Source organism: Manis javanica, chromosome 3 (genome assembly GCF_040802235.1).
Source record: "Manis javanica isolate MJ-LG chromosome 3, MJ_LKY, whole genome shotgun sequence".
In the NCBI taxonomy this organism is placed as follows: domain Eukaryota; kingdom Metazoa; phylum Chordata; class Mammalia; order Pholidota; family Manidae; genus Manis; species Manis javanica.
The window spans coordinates 153,150,867-153,170,185 of record NC_133158.1 but is presented as its reverse complement, the minus strand read 5'-3'; the positions used below and the strand labels follow the sequence as shown (position 1 = coordinate 153,170,185).

The window sequence follows — 19,319 nt, the reverse complement described above, 5'->3', positions numbered from 1 at the left end:
CCTGAGCAATTTCAGCAACCTGAACGATGCTGTCCTTGACCAGATCCTAATCCCTGGTTAAAGCCAGTCTGCAATTCAGAATGTTGGCCCAGTTTACCAACCTTGTAAGAACAGCTGCAGTCCTGAAACCCATCACTTCTGGCAAAGACCTTCGTTGCAACTGACAGAAATGCCAACCAAAAACTGGTTTAGGCATAAAGGCAATTGTTAAGATTGGGAGTAGTGATGGCTTCAAAGCTCAAAGGAAATCATCCAGGCTCAGTATCATTCCATCTCTAATCTTAGCCTTTTTTTGTGCTGACATCCATCTCAGGCTTCATGACTTGATGATGAAAATAGCCTCAGTCTCTATGTACGCTCAAGTTTAAGGCACATGGGAATGGAGCTTGCTCTTGCTTCAGAAATCCCAAGAAAATTCTCCTTGCATCTCATTGGCTCTGAAGGGACAGTGTGCTCATGCTCAAGAAATTACTGTGGCCAGGCAAAATGCCAGCTTTCATGGACCACAAATAAATGGAAAGACATCCTGCGTTCATGGGTTGAAAGAGTTGATATTATTAAGATGCCCATAGCATTCAAAATAATCTACATATTTAATATAATTTCTATCAAAATCCCACTGGAATTTTTTTTCTAAAATAGGAAAATTCATCCAAAAGTTTATATGGAATCTAAAGGGACCTCAAATAACCAAAACTGTTTTGAAGAAGAATGAAGTTGGAGGACTCATACTTCCTGATTTTCCAAATATATTAAAAAGCTGTAGTAATTCAAACAGTGTGAAACTGGCATAAAGGCAGATATATAGGCCAGTGGGGAAGAATAGAGAGCTCAGAAATAAACCCTTGATTTCTGGTCAAATGATGTGACAAGGGTACCAAGATCACTCAATGGAAAAAGGAAAGCTCTTCAACAAATGTTGTTGTGAAAATTGGATATCTGTATGTGAAAAAATGAAGTCGGCCCCTTATCTTATATCATATACAAAAATCAACTCAAAATGGATTAAAGGTCTAAGTAAATGTAAGAGCCAAAACTATAAAACTCCTAAAAGAAAACATAGGGCAAGACTTTCATGACATTGGGTTTGGCATTAATTTCTTGGATATGACATCAAAAGCAAAAAGAAACAAATAGGAATACAACGAACTTAAAATTTTTGTGCATCAAAGGACATAATCAACAGAGTGAAAAAGTAACTTATGGGATGGTAAAAAATATTTGCAACTCATATATCTGATAAGGATTAATATCCAGAATATATAAAGAACTCCTACAACTCAACAACAACAAAAAGAAATATCAAATAACATGTTTAAAATGGCAAAAGGACTTGAATAGGTATTTCTCCAAAGATGATATACAAATGGCCAGTGGGTATATGAAAAGATGCTTAGCATCACTAATCATCAGAGAGATTAAAATCAAAACCACATTGAGATATCATCATCATTCCTCCCACCCATTAGGATGGCTGTTATTTTTTAAAGATCTGGAAAATAGCAAGTATTGGCAAGGTTGTGGAGAAATTAGAACCCTGTACACTACTGATGGGAATGTACAATGATGCAGCCATATTGGAAAACAGTATAGAGGTTCCTAAAAAAATAAATAGAACTATCATATGATCCAGCAATTGTACTTCTGGGTGTATATCCAAAAGAATCCAAAGCAGGATCTTGAAGAGATATTTGCACACTCATGTTCATAGCAGTGTTATTCACAATAGCCAAGAAATAGAACAACCCAGATGTCCATTACAGATAAATGCATAAACAAAACGTGGTATATACATACAATGGAATATTGCCTTTAAAAGGGAGGAAATCCTGTCATATATGACAAAATGGATGAATCTTGAGGACATTATGCTAAATGAAATAAGACAGTAACAAAAAGGCAAATACTGTATGATTTCACTTACATGATATATCTAAAGTTGTTGACTTCATAGAGACAAAAAGGTAGTATGTAGTTTACCAGGGTCTCAGGGGACAGAAAAAAGGGGAATTGTTGTTTAATGGGTACAAAGTTTCAGTCTGCCAAGACAAATACATTCTGAGGATCTGTTACACAACAGTGTAAATATACTTAACACTACTGAAATGTAAACTTAAAAATTAGCTATGATGGTATGTTGTGTTATGTATTTTTTACCATAATTAAAAAAAAACTATCCTAAGTCCCATATCAGATCAATTGACTCAGGTAGAGTGGGGCTAGGACTTAAATTTTATTAATTAATTAATTGATTGATTAATTTGATCCAATTGATATTTATTGAACATTCTATTAAACAACAGACATTCTTTTCTTCTTTTTTAATTTTTTTATTGGAATAAAGTTGATACACAATATTATGTTGGTTCACAACATAGTGACTCTGTAATTATATACATTACAATGTTTGCCATGGTAAGTATAGTTACCCCATTCCATATGAAGATATTACAATATTAATGGTTATATTCTCTATGTTGTACTTTTATTTCTATGACTAACTTACAATTTGCAGTTTGTACCTCTATCCCCTTCACCTATTTCAACCATCCCCTACCCCCTCCCTATGGTAACCAATAGCCTGTTCTCTGTATTTGTGAGTCTATTTCTTTTTTGTTTGGTTGGTTTTTTTTAGATTCCACACAAAAGTGAAATCATATGGCGTTTGTATTTCACTGCCTGGTGTATTTTCACTTAGTATGATACCCTCTAGGTCTATCTATGTTGTTACAAATGGCAAGATTTCCTTGTTTTTATAGCTGAGTTATATTCCATTGTGTATATTTACCACATATTCTTTATTCATTCATCTATTGATGTATGCTTAGGTTGCTTCCATATCTTGGCTATTGTAAATAATGCTGCACTAATCATAGGTGTGCACAATCCTTTGGAATTAGTAATTTTGTTTTCTCTGGGTAAATTCCTAGAAGTGGAATTGCTGTGTGGTAGGGTTATTTGTGTTTTTAGTTATTTGAGGAACCCCCCATATTGTTTTCCACATTGTCTAGACTGATTTACACTCCCACCAGCAGTATAGGAGGGTTCCCTTTTCTCCACATCCTCTCCAGGCCTTGTTAATTCTTGTCTTATGAATAATAGCCATTTTGACTGGTGAGAGGTGATAATTCACTGTGGGATTTTTTAATTGAAGTATAGTTAATACACAATCTTTTATTGGTTTCAGGTACACAACAGTGGTTACAGTTACCCATATTATTAAATCCTCACCTCCACTAGTGGGATTATCATCTGTCAACATAGGAAGATGTTACAGAATCATTGGCTATATTCCCTATGCTGTACTACCATCCCAGTGACCAACTTATATTATGATTGAGAATTTTTGTGCCCTTTTATCCCCCTCGCTCTCTCCTACCCCAACCCCTGCCCCATGAGCCTCCCCAGTGTCTATGAGTCTACTGCTATCTTATTCTGTTTTGCTTTGTTTTTATATGTCACAAATAAGTGAAATCATATGGTATTTGTCTTTCTCCACCTGACTTACTTCATTGAGCATAATACCCTTTAGATCCATCCATGTTGTTGCAAATGGCAGGATTTCTTTCTTTTTTTCTGGCTAAATAATATTACATTATGTATAAGTATCACATCTTCTTTATCCATTCATCTCTTGATGGATACATAGGTTGCTTCCATATCTTACTGTTGTAAATAATGTGGTGATAAAGACAGGGGTGCATTTATCTTTTTGAATCAGGGATTTGTTTTCTTTGGTTAAAGTTCTAGAAATGGAATTACTGGGATGTACTGTATTTCTATTTTTAGTTTTTTGAGAAACTTTCATATTGCTTTCCACAACGGCTGCACCAATTGACATTCCCACCAACAGGTTAGGACGGTTCCCCTTTCTCCACATCCTCACTGGCATTTGTTGTTATTAGTCTTTTTGATGCTGGCCTTCCTAACTGGTGTGAGGTGATATCTCATTGTGCTTTTAATTTGCATTTCCCTGATAATTAGCGATGTGGAGCATCTTTTCATGTGCCTGTTGGCCATCTGAATTTCTTCTAATGTCCATTTAGGTACTCTGTCCATTTTTTAATTGGGTTATTTGGGGTTATTTTGGTGTTGATTCATATGAGTTCTTTATATATTTTGGATGTTAACCCTTATCAGATAAATTATTTATGAATATATTCTCCCATACTGTAGGTTGCCTTTCTGTTCTGCTGATGGTGACCTTTGCTGTACAGAAGCTTTTTAGTTTGATGTAATCCCACTTGTTCATTTTTTATTTTATTTTCCTTGGCCAAGGAAATGTGTCCAGGAAAAAATTGCTCATGCTTATGTTTAAGAGATTTTTGCCTGTTTTTTCCTAGGAGTTTTATAATTTCATGGCTTACATTTAGGTCACTAATCCAATTCAAGTTTACTTTTGTGTATGGAGTTAGGCAATAATCCAGTTTCCTTCTCTTGCGTGTAGCTGTCTGGTTTTCCCAACATCAGTTTCTTGAAGAGACTGTCTTTTCTCCATTGTATATTCATGGCTCCTTTATTGTATATTAATCAACCATGTATGTGTTGGTTTTTATCTGTGTACTTCATTGTGATTTTGATTTCCATTTCCCTGATGATTGGTGATGTGGAGTATCTTTTCATGTGTCTTTGGCCATCTGTATGTCTTCTTTGGAGAAGTGTCTGTTCGGGTCCTCTTTCCATTTTCTAATTGGATTATTTTGTTTTTTCATTTCGAGTTGTATGAGTTCTTTACATATTTTGGGTATTAGCCCCTTATTAGATATATCACTTGCAAATATATTCTTCCATATGGTAGGTTGCTTTTTGTTTGGTTAAAGGTTTCCTTTGCTATGCAGAAACTTCTTAATTTGATGTAGTCCCACTTGTTTATTTTTGCTTTTGTTTCCCTTCAGTATTATTTAAAAGCTCCCTGGATTATTTAACATACATCAGATTTGCAAGTAACTGCCCTGATCTCTAACCCTGAATCTAATTTGTCTATCCAGTTCTTCCTCCTTAGCCAATTAGTGCAAGGGGCAATCCCCTACCCTTACGTACTGAGCAGTATGGAGCCAGAGGTTATGAAGCACCTTCATTGAGAACTGGCTTGGAGTGCAGATTTTATATAGGCCACCAAATCATCCAGTAGACCAGAAGCAGGGCATCCATTAACTCAGCTTTGCATACACAACCCTTTGCATAACTTCTGGGCAGGCAAAAATAGGAGGTGGCTAGTGTAGCTCAGAGTAAAGTCCCAGGGAAAGACAAGCTCTTCCCTAGGGATAGTTAGCAGAAGATAGAAAGCAGGCAGAGAAGAAAGAGACTCTAGTAGCCCAGAGTTCTGCCCAAGGAATAGAAAGTCACAGTGGTCAGCAGGGGGTAGCCTGCCTAGGATGGGAAGGTTGGGGTGAGGACAGAGAGAAAGCCCTAGAAGCCAAAAACAGAGAGTCGAAAGAAGAGATAGGGAGAAACAATATAATTCTTTTTTTGTCTAGAATTGGAACTATTTTAAAATTTGTTTTTAATAAAAACTGCATGAATGAGGATAGGGGCAAGCATCACTCTTTATTGGGGAGAGAGTGGGGAGCAGGTAATAGAGTTTTTATGCAGGGAACAGTAATCAATATTCAAAATCTTACTTCTTAGTACACCGGCAGATTGAATTCAGGCTTTAGCATAATTTAATTAAATGGACTATTGTTTTTCTTTCTTACCAGTTTTAGTGAGAGCTTTGCAAGTATGAAGTGAGCAGGATTAGGTTCTAATTGAAGCAGATCTGTCTGCCTCAAAGCCAAGGAGGCCTGGATAAACAGACTAAGAAGGTTTTCCTATGCATTTCCTATTCAGAAGGGTGTGGGTGCACAGATGGGTACACGTTGCCTCCCTGGCTTCCAGTTTTAGAAAGCAGGGCAAAAACACTGGGCGAGTTCAACACATTTTTGAAATTACAGTTGAGTTTCTTCATAAAACACATTATCTAGGTGATGTTGGAACGGGACTGTGTAATTTGTGCTTCTGCAACATTTCCCTGCAGAAAAATGTGTTTAGATTTTATTTTCATCTAAAAAGGGAACCAATATTTAAGTGCCTATCATGTAGTAACAGTCTAGGAGGTTTAAATGTCTGTTTGAGGTTAATTCCCACAATGATGCCCATTTTACAGTTGAGGAAACTGAGGCTCAGGGAGATTCTATAAATTTTTCCAGGTCACTTTGCTAATAAAAGTCAGGACAGGGATTTGAAGCCAGTTAATCCTGTCTCCAAAGTCAATGTCAATGTTCTGTCAGTTAACCCAGATTTTGAAGGAGGTGAAGAAGGTAAGGTGTATAATTCCTTTGATTCAGTTTTCATAGGGTTAAACTTACATAGCATATAAATCTTAGTCCTCAGACTCAGAAGTCTGAAAAAAAAATTCCTTTAATTTGTATAAATAAATTCAATCATCATTGAAGCCTCCATCCTGGTAGATGTTCTACTAAATTCTGCTGAAGTGCCCACTGTCCCAGCCCAAGTGTTCCCTTTGGGACTGCATGACTGCATGCAGCTGTTTCCATACCAGGTTTTGGCCTTGCTGATCCTTGACACAACCTGGCTATAGCGTGGGGCCCAGCCACTGAGATCTGTTCCAGTCCCTGGGGGTTTACTCCGAGAAAAGCCCTTCTTTAATCATGCTTCCCAGAAAAGTACTCGTCTCTCACTTCAAATTTTGGTCTCCATAAGGGGTTTAGGCTTTGAAAATACAAGCCAGAAAGAGGTTAACAGTGATAACCTACTCCAAAAGACGTTGTAAAGACTAGATGGATTATCTATAAAGTGCTTAGCACAGTGCCAGATATGTAGTACATGCTCAGTAAATATTAGCTATTATTACATTATTTTAGAATATATTTACATGTAATTCTCTACGTATGTGGCTTACAAAATACATTAAAATATATAGAATTTATAGCAACTTGCATATGCACAGTGCTGATACTGGCTTATGCCCTGCTGATACAGAATTCTACTATTCTGTTTCACACAATTCCCATCCAAGAAGGGAGAAAGCAAACAATGCTGTTACAATTGGATGTGCTGAAATACACAGTATATTCTTGCCAAGAGAGAACTTCCATTTTGCCTCGGCTTCCATGAGAATTTACTCTTCCCCTTACAGTTTTACATGTCTGATGATTGGAAGAATTTTCTAGAGACTAGCTTCTGGCTCTGTTACCTTCAAATCTTGTTTCTCCTCCACAACCACATATCCAGTAGAGGTGCTATAGGTGATTTTCAGATCATGATATGACTGACCTCTGGCCCTGAAGCTTTGTTTCATGATGAATCAGCATAATGGACAGAAGGAGCACTCCTGGAAACGATTCCTAAACTGGGATGACTGTAAACCACCCAAAAATATCCCACTGAACACAAATTAAGTGTAATCCCAACTCAACTTACCATTAGCCAGATCCAAAAAATGCCACAGATACTCAGTGTCACGTGACAAGAAGGGACACATGACTGTAGGAAAGTCTGAATGGAAAGGCACAGTAATTTTAATTAAGGTAAACATATCTTACATTTACAAATTTTCCAAAAATGTGACTGTCTAAACTCGTTTTTAGGGTCCCTTTAAGGACCTTGAAAGATGTCTGTGAAAGTGAGAGGACCCTGAAGCTTCGATTTGGTTAGTTTTGTGGAACCCAAAATCTGAAGTGAGAGATGAATACTTCTCTGGGAAGCATGATTAAAGAAGGACTTTTCTTTAAACCCCCAGAGACTGAAACAGACCTCAGTGGCTGGGTCCCAGGCTGTAGCCGAGATGTGCCGAGGACCAGCAAGGCCAAAGCCTGGTATGGAAACAGCTGCGTGCAGTCCGGAAGGACTGAGGGACCTGACCTGTCTGCGGCCCTTTAACTAGTCTCTTCACTAAATCTTTCAGGCAGGCCTTTGGAGTAGGCTGTTTCCTGCTGGATCCCCAGCTGATACACTGTTCTGACCCCGAATACTAGGCCCTGTGGTCATTTATGGCTATATTACTTTTTCTTTCTCTTGGTATATCCTGAGATAAAAGGTGTTGCTTATTTTCTCCTTAGAGTGAGTCACGAAAAAATGTGTACCTAAAGTCATTTCCTCCCCCCATAGGGCAATCATAAAACCGTACCCGATCCACCTGCGACTTGGAGGAGAGTTCTGCTTGGTGACCCAGCTGTTAATTTCCCCTGGGGGTGAAATGTCCTTCAGAGCATTTAGTCTCTCTTTAAAATTTCTAAGTTTCCATATGTGTTTACGTAACCGCTTAGCTCTGTCCTATGTAGCTCGAGGGAAATTTACTACACTCGTTGGAATTTGAATTGTCCCATCATATTACATAAGATGAAAACCTGACCCTATTCAGCTGCCAGAGCAATAGCTAGAGAAGACATTAAGTGAGAACTGATTTTGGTCCTGAGATCCCCTTCCATTCATGAGTCCTTTAGGGTTTCTCCAAGGCTGCACAGATGGTCGTTTTTCAAAAGGAATATGGCTTTTTCTACCCCTTAGGAAATACTTAATCTGGACATTAGAAATGTTTCAGAGAGTGGGGAGGAACATAGGAAAAACTCACTGGCACCATGTTTATCTTATGTAAGAGAAAGGGAAAGGAATGAGCAGATACAGAACATTCTTATGGTTTCTTCTGTGTACAGCTGCAGGTGAGATCTCCAGAGACTGTCTGTGGAAGTGCACCAGGCCAGGAATCTCTATGACGATACTGCCTTTGAAAAGCACTCAGGCTCCTGCCCCACCTGAGAGTCATGGACACTGGTGAAGGAGTTGTACTCCCGAATGTTCCAAGGAAGTTCACATCTGAATCTGCTCTTTCACTCCTTTAGCCAGTATTTATTTGCTGAATGCCTCTGCTGGGGGAGGCCCTCTGGGAGGTGCTAATGTTGCAGTCGATATGACTAAGTCCTTATCCTCCTGAGCTTGTATTCCAGTAGGAAAGGCAGAAAATAAACAAGGGGGGCAACAAATACATACATATCTATATGATATATTATCACTGTAGTTAGTGAAAGTTCTCCTAGGCAGTATTGCAAAGTTGGTCTATTATAACCAATAAATATCTTAATGTTGGTGTGCAGAACATAATTGGCATAGCAGGCCTGGGGCCACTGTACTTCAAACGCTGCTTGCAAGGTTGGCCTTGGGCTAGTATCTGGGATCTTGAATGGTAAGCTGTTCTCTGCACAGAAAATGAAGTAATGGGTGTGGCTCACTGTGCCTAAACTGTCTGAACACCTCTTTCCTTGGGGGAGCCTGGAATTTTGGTATGTGCTTGGCACAGGCTGTCTACGTGACCAGCCCGCACTAAAAGCCCTGGCCACTGTGTATTTAATAAGCTTCCCTGGTAGGCAATATTTCATATGTGATGTCACAGTTCATAATGGGCGGAAAAAAGTACATCCGGTGTGTCCCCACTGGCGGACGACTCTTCTGTGCCTGAAGTTTTGCACCTGTTTTCTCCCAGGGCTCATGCCATGTGCCTTTTCCCTCTGCTAACTTAGCTTGATACCGTTTCACCATAATCACTCAGTGGGTACGATTATTTGCTGAGTCCAGTGAGTTCTTCTAGTGAATCACTAGCTGGTCTTTGGAATCATCAAACCTGGGACCCCCTCCCCACCACACCCGACATAGTTGGGAACTCCAGAATTTCTAGAACCTAGGTGATTAAGGAGACAATTTAGTTGGATGATTGAGGGGGTGGTAATCTAGAGCACCACATAAAAACCTAGGGTGGGTCTCAACAAAGCTACTATTTAAAACAAACTAACAGCAATAAACTGGGGTAATGCCTAAGGGATATTTAGGGGAAGCTAACACCCCCCCAGCTAAAGGATACCCTGGCATTGGCATAACCAGAAAAACTGTGACCACACATATGCTCTCGCTCTACTAGTCTGAACACTCCCTGAAGATGGGCATGACCAGGCCGTTGTGTCCTCCCACTCAGGGGAGGTCATTTTGCAGGCTGCTGAGATGAATGGGTCCTTATTTATTAGTTCACAGGGACTGAGGTGGCTTAAGCAGAAGACCCGTGGTCACATAACCAGCCAATGGCTAAAAAAAAGTTTTAACCCTCTCTATTTGTTTTAACTTTTGTTTGTCTGCAAAGTAGACCTGGTTTTGAGGCTTTGGGGCGACTTATTATGTTCACATGGAGGTTAAATACTAAAAAGAGAAGAAATTTCAGTGGAGTTACATTCTTGTAGCTTCTTTGTTGATTTAGTTGACATTGATCTTTTTTTTAAAAAAAGCCTGGACTTCCAGTAGCAGGGTGGATGGTGTGGGGAATGGGGTACCTCCCAGTGTTTGTGGTACCAACAAAGAGAGGTTTACAAGGGTGGGATGTTCCAGACTCAACTCTCAAGGCAGAAAGAGGGAAGAGTCTGATTTGCAGGCCTGCTCCTTGGTTTCAGAGTTGGGATTATCCTCTTCCTTTTTGCTTTATTCCTCACTTTTCTAATGTTTCTCCCTCTCCTTCTGTATACTTTCAAACTTATTTCTCTCCATTCTTATTTGCCTTCCTTTTGTTTTCTCTGTCCCAGACTCCTATCCTACCCCCACTTAATTCTTACCACCTTCTCTCTGACTCCTTCTCTGTAGCATTTTCTCTATTCAAATTTTAGCCTTCCCCTTGGCTAGGCTTTGGACTATACTTCTCCCTTATTCTCTGAACTTCCCTGAAACATAGTCAACTTACCCAGGACCAGATAGAGCACTTTCAGTCAACTAAAAACTAGAAAAGCCAACTGTGGTGACAGCCTTCTAGAACCACGTATTGTCTTCCCATGCTAAAACTTGGGGAACGTACAAAAATGATACCAAAAGTTCATTGTCAACAGTGATACATGCTTCTTCACTCAGTGCATATTTTTAGCTATAGTATTTGCCACCCCTAAAGATAGTTTTGCCATATGCTATAGTAAATACACCGCATAGCTGAGTAAATCACTCAGCTAGAATAAAAGCACTCAACCACACAGACTGAAGTGAATGAGAATTCTGATCTCCCCCTCACCTGGGTCCCTGGGGCCATTCAACAACCTTTATGTGGTCCTCAGTGAATAAAAGCACTCAACCACACAGACTGAAGTGAATGAGGATTCCGACCTCCTCCTCACCTGGGTCCCTGGGGCCATTCAACAACCTTTATGTGGTCCTCAGTGAGACTCTACTTGCCCTCCCGCTCAGGAGCTCTGACAACCCTCCACCATTCTCCTTGAGATCTTTACTTGCCATCCACAGTTCACACATTTAGCAGATGACCTTCTCTCTATCAGGAAAGTGATTGGACATAAACAATTTTCTCCCTACCATTCTTGGGGATAGTTATTTTTTGTTGTTTGTTTGTTTAGTTCAAAGCCAGCCCCTTCACCTGTACTCTTGATCTCATTCCTTCTTATCCCTGGCCCCTTCTTCTGTGCATTATCATCTCATACATCATCAATATTTCTTCCTACTAACTCTGCACACAATCCATAAATATGCTCAAAGACTTCCTTCTGGAAAAGAGCATTGTCTTTTGGCCCTTTTTTCTTCCCAATGCCTCTGGCTACTGCCCTGATCTCTTCAAGTTTCCGGAAAGAGGAAAATTAATTTGTTCCTCACATTCCTTTCTCACCTCACATTCCTGAGATCTCACATCCATCATCCATCCCTCTGTTGAAGATGATTCTGGCAAAGATTTCTAGTGTTCTTCATGTTGACAAGCCCAACAGAGACTTCTCAATCCTTATCTTATTAGACCTCTCTATAGTACTTGACACCATTGAACTTTTCATTCTTGAAATATTTGGCAACTAGGATACTTCTCTCCTGGTTTCTTTCTATGTCTCTGACTGTGCTTCTTGATCTCTCCATCAGGATCCTTTTACTTTACTCAACTTATAAGCTGGGAAATAAAAACTCAACTTCCTACCAGGACCAGGAAGTAATATAAATAAATGAAATAAGTATATGAAACAGCAGCACCATAGTAATGATTAATGGAGTTGACATTAGCCTTGGTATTAGAAAGACAGTGGGGACTAGTGGAGGCTGTAAAGAACTGGAGAGCATCTATACCATTTAAAAGTCCCAACCCAGTTTTGGTGGAAATGTTGTTGTGTCAAAATGCAAGCCCAGTGGGTCCAGAGCTCCTGATTTTAAGAGAATCTGGAAATTCTGATGGAAAAGTCCTAATTTTTAGATGTTGGCAACAAAATCAAATATGGCTATGTCAACCAAAGAAAACATGCTGAACTTGTTTGTAAAATCTGCCTTAAGTATTGGTGAACCGCATAGTCATATACTGGTCCCATGGCTGTTTCTTTACATACTCTCCTTTTACTTGTTCATTTATTCTCATTATTTTACCTCCCACTAAGGAACAGAGGCCCCCATCTCCCAGTCTGATCTCTCCTGTGATATACAGATACATAAATCCTGTTATTTGCCAGACATTGTAATTGCATGTTCAATAAGCAATTCAAGTTCCACCTGAACTCATGGTTCCCTGTCTCCTCCCCACTCTCCCCTAGTTGTATCACCATCCTCCTAGCCATTCAATCCAGATTTTGGGTGTTTTTTTGTTATTATTGTTCCCTGTCATTCACAGTTTTCCACAACCAAAGCCTAGCAATTGAACCTATTACATTGCTTGATATGTTTCATTCTACTTCCACTGTCTCCATTAATGTCCTTGATATCTCTTGCTTGAACTAATACATTAGATTCCTAAGTATTCCCAACCTATTTGCCTGCTTCCAATTAGCCATCTTAAAATCCATTCTTTCTACTGAGGACAGAGTGATAAAGGCAAATCTGATCACTCTCCCATCTGCTTCAAACATTTCAAAGGCTCCATCCGCATTGCTACAGAGTCAAGTCCAAGGCAGAGAGAAAGGTTTTTGGGGGCCTCGCCCCTCCTTGTCTGGTACTTGCTGCTGTAGTATATGCCAAATGGTCTGTAGCTCCTCAGAATCACCATCATGCTTCTTATGCCCTTGACTTCACCCTTTCTGTCCTTTCTATCTTCCCACATTCTTCCCAGTACCCTCTAATTCTTAATGTTCAAGATATTTTTCTTTCTGAGAACCCTCCCCTGAATTTCCAGTTTGGACCAAGAGTACCTCATCTAGACTCCCACCACCACTGTGTTTATATGTTACAGTTATTTCTGTATCACACTGTAATGGTGCATTTATGTGGATGTCTTTTCCTTCCAGCCAGCAAGCTGCCCTATAGTAGAAATCATAGCCTAATTCATTTGTATCCTCTCCCCACACCTTAACTTCTAATACAATTCCTGGCACATGGTAATGACTCAATTAATATTGCTATACTAAACTGAATACCTCAGTTGGGGAATTGATCATGTCACTTGGTAATGAGAAATTTTCCAAGGCTCAGAAAAAGGTGTGGAATTTAGCTCAAGACTTCTGAGAAGAAGAATTCAAGACAAGTTTCATCTATACCTATAGTTGCAAAACCACAAGAAGAAAGCAGAGCTAAGTGGTAGACTGAAATCCCAGGAGGTGGGGTAACAGCCTTATCAGCCCAGTCTTGGGCTATAGTGGTTGTATCACGGGATCCAGTTGAGAGGACAGAATTGTCCCACTGTTTTTCATCCTGGCAAACCTACATCCTAAATGCTATGTCCGGGTCTGGGTGCCTCATGCTTGCACAACCACTAGCAGATGAGGACCAGCATAGTGAGGGATCCCAAACCACATCACTGAAGGGGAAGTTAAAGAACTGGGGAAAATAAATGAGAGCTACAGGGAAGCAAAAAACAGTCCCCTGGTAGGGACAGTTGTCTAAGAATCAGGTCTGTCCAGAAAGTAATGAGCAGCTTCACCAAGTAATCAGATCCCTCCCTCAGGTGTGTCTGAGGAGATGCCAAACAGACAGCTGTCATGGCACATGCTTTGGGAAGTGCCTGCTGCTTTGGGTGACAATGGGGAGGAGATGACCAGTAGATGACCTTCTAGTACTTAGAGCATAGAATTCTGTGTGACTAGAGAAGCCATCTTTCTTTCCTAAAGAGAAGGTTAAAGGAGAAGTTCTTTTCTCAAGTGAAGGTGTGAAAAGACAGAAGAGCCATCATTTGATTTCACCAGTTGAGAAACCATCATGGCACTGTCTTCCCACTTGAGTGGCTTCACACCTGGCATTATTGGTGTTCTCGACTCACACCCTCCTTACATTCCTCAGACTTGGATATCTATTCACAACAACTCCTTCAGTCACTCCCAGTTCACCTGCCCTCCCCCGTCTTCCTGTGGTGCTTCAGGAGTACAAGTTACTCCCTGGGAACCAGGGATGACTCTAGTAGCCCTCAAAAGTGCATGAGCATCCTATGACAAGAGGGTGGCTAATTTTGCTTTATGCCTCTGCTGGTTGTATCTAGATATGAGGGAGCTTCTTAAAGGAGGTAGCAGCATGTCCTTCTTCTATATTAAAGCCCTCCTATAGGGAGGGAAGGTTTGGAGAGTCCCACTCTTAAATACTTAAGAATAAGAGACAAAGTATAGAAATAAGAGAGGCTATGTCAGTCCAGCAGGACTTAGAGTTAAACCCTCAGAAGTGATACCGGATCTGGAGATAAAGTTCTTTTACTCAAGAATTTTGCTAGAACCTAGAGCCAGGCTAACTTCTGCATACTTGCGATTCTTATTGTCACTTGTCTATTTTCTTTTGGAAAACTCATACCCTGGCATCTGCAGCTGGTTTTGTAGGGAGGGGAACCCCAAGGGTTAGGGGGTCTAGGAGGACAAGGAGCCTGAGACATGGCCCCAGGGGGCTTAATTCTAGAGGTTGAGCCCTGAGTGCCCTCCCTGCCTGGCCTGGCCTCTGGTCAGCCTCTCCTACCTGGCCATCACAGGCACCCCTGATGCCCTCATCTCATGGCCATCAGCACCCCGGTGTCCTCTGTGTCCTCTAGTGCCGTTTTAGTCTTAGGCCCTGAACAAAGCTTTGGAAGTCTACAGCCTTGGGTCAGCACAAGTTTTATCAAGTCAGCAGGCTTTCTTCAGTACTTCTATGTCCCCACACTGGTTATTTCCGATCTAACATTTCATATGGCCCCAATACCCCTCCCAGAGGGCCTCAACTCCCACTTTAATGACGCTACTATATATACTTCAACTGTTCCTTCTGTACTCACTTCCACTTCAAACTACTCCCTGTTTACTGAGGGAGTATTTCTCTCAATTCTAAGGAGAAATTCCTCCCCTAAACCCTTGATTTAGACACCTTCTGCCTTCTTACCTCCTCAACTAACCTCCTTAACTCTGACTTCTGTCCTCAGATCCAATTCTGTATCTTTAATTGCCTGCAGGACACATGTACTGTGTGTCACCACACAATCAAGTCTCAGACTCAACATTCCCCAAAGGGACCTTGTCATTCATGGCAACCCGCCTCTAACCCCACCATCATCAATCCATTTCCTCATATCCCTTTTCCCCTGTGGATAAAATGAAAGTTCCTGTGACCTGCCACTGTGGAAATAAAGTTGGGTATAACCCTTTCATCCCAAGAGTGTTCTACTGTCATTTCTTTGGTCACATTGAATCCATAGTGAACTTGCCTGGGGCTGAAACCCATTGGCGAGACACCCCTCACAGACAAATCTTATCACCTCGAAGCAAGAGTATGACAGAAGGGCCAGGAACACTGCAGAGATATGGTCCCTCATGGTCAAGCCCCTGAGTCACAGGAAATAACTGCTTCCCTCCAGACTGCTCGTAATTGGACAAAAAATTTAAAAGGCTAGTTTGAGCCAGTGAAAGTGGTGTTTTGTTACTTGAAGTAAAATGCATTCAAAACTGGTATACCAATTTTAATCAACTTCAGAACTTTCTGGTATTGCTCACTGAGACTTATCACTAGAATTTAGAATAGCTGTTGGTACCTGACCTGCATTCAAATATTTGTTGAATGAATGAATGAATGAATGAATTAGGCATTGAAGCATTTTTAAAACAAACACATTAACCATTAGAAACCTTATGGGTATGTTCAGCATCTGATTTTATGTTTTATACAGAGTGCCTAGGAGATTTCTAGCTTGTTAAATTTAAATACAAAGAATCTTATGGGATTTGGTTTTTCTTTACAAGTAGAGGCATTGATGAATAAATTTTGATTAGATGAATACATTTTTTTTTTAAGGCAGCACAGTTACAGCTACAAAATAGGAATTTTCTGGTCTGTCACAGCAGATTGTTAGGACTGGTTCTAACCCCCCTTTGTAAGCCCAGGGATTACTAATCAGCATTTGTTTTCCTGGCCTGGGCTGTTAACTGCTCATTTGGCAAAGTGCCAACATGGTTAATCACATCCTGGCTTCCTAAATCTCTGTTAACAAGAGCCTTCATTTCCTGGGCTAAGCTGCTTCAAAGTGTTCGTTAACTGAGGCATAAAGGATGAGTTTTCAGAGGGTTGAGGTATTTCTGACCTGGTGACTGGAAAAGTGTAGCTGTCAGTCATCCCTGCATTTTAGTAGTCAGATTTGAATTACAAAAAGGCATTGCAAAGAAGTTGTAGGTTGGAAAAATTGAAGCTATATGTTTTCCCAGTCACTTATATCAGTGATTGTCTGTTCCAGGGAGTCTATCAGGGTTTCCTTTTGCTGGTGCCAGGGTAGGCCAGTGAGACCTATTTCGAACTGCATTAACCAAACACCTTGTTACTGTTCTCCTTGGTTAGCCTAATAATAAAGACATGTTATAAAGTTATATTTAAAGATTTTTCAATAATAAATACTGCTTTATTACTTTCATATATTAGGGTTCCAGTGAAGGTCTATTTTCCAAAAGGAATCCTTTTAACTAAAAAAGTTGAGTACTGTTGAGAAGTCAACAGCTCTCTGCCTTGGAAATTTCAAGGTTTAAATAAAATAACGTATGCAGGGGCATTTAACACATTGTTTAATACAAAAATTAGTAAAACTTAGTGAAAGGAAGGAAGGGAGGGAGTTAAAAGCGGGTGCGCCAGATATCTTTAGTTTGCCTCTCCAGAGTCACTTTTCACCCTTCTACACCCTACCTTCTTTCAGGAGACAAATATGGACACATCACAGGAGCTCTCTTGCCTGGGCCTCCAGTAGGAAGGCAGTAGGAAGGGGGGCCTGGAAGGTGGTCTGAGGGGAGGATGTCAGGGCATCTCTCCCCAGGCCCTCCCTTGGGCTGCTTGTGCTCCTTCCCCAAAGCTCACTGTTCCTCCCAAGACAGCTTCCTCCACACACGCTCTCCTCCTGGGTGCTGGTGCCAGCAATCTCCCCGTATCTTTTTGGGGCTGGGTGGTGGTGTGCTGTTATGATTTATAATAGCACATGTATATATTTTGTCTCTGTCTCATTCCTGGCACAGAGCTTCTAAAACCCTAGGAATTACCTAAGTGTTGAGAGTGGTAAAGGACTTTTTATGTTAACAGGGAACTTTTGGAAAGTCCCTAGGTAAGGATGCAGGCTGGTTGCTAAGAAACCTAACTATGTGATTAGAGGGTTGGAACATTCAGTCCCACCCCACTGACCTCCATAGAGGGGAGAGCAGCTGGAGATTGAGTACAATTACCAATGGCCAATGATTTAATCAATCATGTCTATGCAATGTGCCTCCATAGAAACGCAAAAGGATGGGGTTCAGAGAGTTACCATGTTGGTGAACCAGAACACTTCCACATGCTATCATGCTGGGCTCCAAACTCCGTGGGGACAGAAGCCCCTTTGTCCTGGACCTTGCCCCCTGTGTCACTTCATCTGGCTGTTCAGTTGTATCCTTTAATATGCTTTGTAATGAACTGGCCATGTAGTGAGTGGGCTGGTTTTCTGAGTTCTGTGAGTTGCTCTAGCAAATTAATCAAACCCGAGGAGGGGTCTGTGGGAACCTCCAATTTCTATCCAGTCAGTAGAAGCACAGATAACAACCTGAACTTGCAACTGACATCTGAAGGGGGGGTAGTCTTGTGAGACTGAGTCCTTAACCTATGGGATCTGATGCTATCTCTGGGTAGATAGTATCAAAATTGAGTTGAATTGTAAGATACCCCACCAGTGTCAGAGAATTGCTTGGTGGTGTGGGGGAAAAGCCCACATTTTGGAATTGGTACTAGAATCCTTAGGTGGTAACAGCTCCATTGCTACTAACTCCAGGTTAACTGCACTGTGCTTTGTGGTTCCCTGATGTCCTGCCCACACTTTGGTAAATTGACGTTTAGTAAATGAATGTCTTCTTACTAGGGGTTGCTCTTTGTTCCTGTTGCACCCTGACTGATATAGTGAGTGGCTGTGTACTCTTTGATCCTCCAACAATACTCCTAGCTCTCCCCATGTTCTATATCCTTGGATGCAGATATCTGGAGACCTTCAGTTGGTTTGGCCAATGGGAACCACCCTCAGGAGAGCAAAGCAGGGGAGGAAACAGGATGGGTTATTTATTCCCCTGCCAGGTTTGGATTTGGCAGTTGTGTTCCTCTCCTTAAGACCACAGCTCCTGCCAGGCAGCTCCTCTCCCAGGGCTCATGTCCTACCCGGTCCATTACTCTGCCCTTCCAACTCTATGAATGGTTATACCTCCCCACTGTGGCTCATCCTTGGGTATTTGACCATTACTTATTGGTTCCCGTAACTCCAGCCCATTTTTGTGAAAAAATACTTTCCTTAAACTCTCCTTAGAGTGTGTCAAGTGTTCTAGGACCCTGACTGAAATTTAAAAACCACTGACTGGATAATGGATTTTAAGACTTGTGGCATTATATATAGATTGGAGTCTCATTTACTGCCTATGATTCATTTCTAATGATGCCTTAGGAAACTATGAGATTGTTTGAATCAGACAAGTCACAAAGACAATGTTTTTCCTTATGTCTCCCTTTTCTTTCTCAATATTGTAAAGTATGTAATGCAAAAAAAAAAAAAGAAATGTAGTATTCTGTCCAGGCCGGGTGTGTAGTCAGGGATGGAGCTAAATGAGAGTTCATGAAAGTGAGAAACTTGCAACTGAAGAATTTATAGCATATAGCAAGCAGAGTGGTCAGTCTTCAACTGTAGAATATCTAAAGGACATCTAAAAGATTTAAGCTCCAAAGGAACATAACCAGTTACATACCACTTTTGAAAGTCCACTAGGTCAACCACTCTATGGAAGGGAATATGAGTTTCTCAGTTTAAAACTTGGGAGATATGAATGTGAGAAATAAAAAGGAATAACAAAAAGATACATCATGGCTCATGGTCCATGATTTCTATGACATTCAATGGGAGGAAACCTGTTCTGTATTAAACAACTTATAGAGAACATCAGCCTGTTTCTCCTGATCCC

General features: G+C 40.7%; 1 long non-coding RNA gene across 8 annotated transcripts in view; it reads left to right on the top strand.

The window, feature by feature from the left end:
- The window catches only part of LOC108387343 (uncharacterized), a 280,040-nt gene that overhangs the window by 192,378 nt on the left and 68,343 nt on the right, over positions 1-19,319 (top strand). Inside the window, exon 8 of one of the 8 annotated variants that reach the window (XR_012129448.1) lies at positions 8,655-15,525. The exons of the other annotated variants lie outside the window; for them this stretch is intronic. This is a non-coding gene — a long non-coding RNA (uncharacterized lncRNA). Of the gene's footprint in view, positions 1-8,654; positions 15,526-19,319 lie in introns of those variants that run through there. 8 annotated transcript variants of the gene reach the window in all.